The sequence below is a fragment of the Brassica oleracea genome, chromosome C4 (assembly GCF_000695525.1).
Source record: "Brassica oleracea var. oleracea cultivar TO1000 chromosome C4, BOL, whole genome shotgun sequence".
NCBI lineage: Eukaryota > Viridiplantae > Streptophyta > Magnoliopsida > Brassicales > Brassicaceae > Brassica > Brassica oleracea.
Window position 1 is genome coordinate 2,251,377 of NC_027751.1, and position 2,717 is coordinate 2,254,093.

Below are 2,717 nucleotides of genomic sequence, written 5' to 3' on the forward strand. Positions count from 1 at the left end.
TTTAGTAAAACTTCATAATACTCCCTAAATTGGTGGACTAACCACTATAAAATCGCTATTTTCTCGAAAAACAGAAACAACAAAAGTTTCAAACCTCTTTGAACTTCATCATATGTTAGTGAAGGATGCAACTAAGCATTCAAACAGCATTTTCATATTTTGGATTTTTTCTTAAAATCTATGTGTTAACCCCTACCAAAATTTTAAATTTTTCGGTAGTTGCTCTATATACTGAAGACTGATTTTTAGTGTTGCTTTAAAATTTTAAACACATTCTACATTTGTATTAATGTATATTAAACTCTCTTTCATGGTACATTGGCATCGTTTTAATTTGTTGTCAATTAATTTAGTAAAACTTCATAATACTCCGCAAATTGGTGAACTAACCACTATAAAATCGCTATTTTCTAGAAAAACAGAGACAATGAAAGTTCCAAACCTCTTTGACCTTCATCATTTGTTAGTTAAGGATGAAACTATGCATTAAAACAATATTTTCACATTTTTGAATATTTCTCAAAATCTATGTGTTAACCCCTACGAATATATTGAATTTTTCGGAAAATACTCTACATACTGAAGCCTATAATTTTTAGTATTGTTTTAAAATTTCTAAACACATTCCACATTTGTATTCATGTATATTAAACTCTTTTTCCTGGTACATGGGCATCTTTTAAATTTTTTATCAATTAATTTAGTAAAACTTCATAATACTCCCTAAATTGGTGGACTAACCACTATAAAATCGCTATTTTCTAGAGAAACGGAGACAACAAAAGTTCCAAACCTCTTTGATCTTCACCATATTTTAGTTAAGGATGCAACTATGCATTAAAATACTATTTTTCATATTTTTGATTTTTTTCTCAAAATCTATGTGTTAACCCCCCGTACGAAAATATTGAATTTTTCGGTAAGTGCTCGATATACTGAAGCCTATGATCTTTAGTGTTGTTTTAAAAATTCTAAACACATTCTACATTTGTATTAATATATATGAAACTCTCTTTCATGGTACATGGGCATCGTTTTAATGTATTGTCAATTAATTTAGTAAAATTTCAAAATACTCCCTAAATTGGTGTACTAACCACTATAAAATCGCTATTTTCTAGAGAAACGGGGACAACAATAGTTTCAAACCTCTTTGACTCTCACCATATGTTAGTGAAAGATGAAACTATGCATTAAAACAGTATATTCATATATTTGAATTTTTCTCAAAATCTATGTGTTATAACCCCTACGAAAATATTGAATTTTTCGGTAAATACTTTATATACTTGAAGCCTATGATCTTCAGTGTTGTTTTAAAATTTCTAAACACGTTCTACATTTGTATTAATATATATTAAACTTTATTTCATGGTTCATGGGCATCGTTTTAATTTTTTGACAATTAATTTAATAAAATTTCAAAATACTCTCTAAATTGGTGTACTAACCACTATAAAATCGCTATTTTCTAGAGAAACTGAGACAACAAAAATTTCAAACCTCTTTGACCTTCACCATATGTTAGTGAACTTCACCATATGTTAGTGAAAGATGCAACTATGCATTAAAATAGTATTTCCATATTTTTGAATTTTTCTCAAAATCTATGTGTTATGACCCCCTATGAAAATATTGAATTTTTCGGTAAATGCTCTATATACTAAAGCCTATGATCTTTAGTCTTGTTTGAAAATTTCTAAACACATTATACATTTGTATTAATATATATTAAACTCTATTTCATGGTACATGCATCGTTTTAATTTTTTGACAGGTAATTTAATAAAATTTCATAATACTCCCTAAATTGGTGTACTAACCACTATAAAATCCCTATTTTCTAGAGAAACGGAGACAACAAAAGTTTCAAGCCTTCACCATATGTTAGTGAAATATGAAACTATGCATTAAAATAGTGTTTTCATATTTTTGAATTCTTCTCAAAATCTATGTGTTATAACCTCCCTACGAATATATTGAATTTTTCGGTAAATGCTCTATATACTGAAGTCTATGATCTTTAGTGTTGTTTTAAAATTTCTAAACACATTCTACATTTGTATTAATGTTTATTAAACTCTCTTTCATGGTACATGGGTATCGTTTTAATTTTTGTCAATTAATTTAGTAAAACTTCATAATACTCCCTAAATTGGTGAACTAACCACTATAAAATTGCTATTTTCTAAAAAAAACGGAGATAACGAAGGTTCCAAACCTCTTTGACCTTCATAATATGTTAGTCAAGGATGCAACTATGCGTTAAAACAATATTTTCATATTTTTGAATTTTTCTCAAAATCTATGTGTTTAAGTCTACGAAAATATTGAGTTTTTCGGTAAATGCTCTATATACTGAAGCCTATGATATTTAGTGTTATTTTAAAAATTCTAAACACATTCTATATTTGTATTAATGTATATTAAACTCACTTTCATGGTACATGAGCATCCTTTTAATTTGTTTTCAATTAATTTAGTAAAATTTCATAATACTCCCTAAATTAGTGGACTAACCACTATAAAATTGCTATTTACTAGAGAAACAGAGACAACAAAATTTCCAAACCTCTTTGAACTTCATCATATGTTAGTGAAAGATGCAACTATGCATTAAAACAGTATTTTCATATTTTTATTTTTTCTCAAAATATATGTGTTAACAACCCCTACGAAAATATTGAATTTTTCGGTAAATGCTCTATATACTGAAG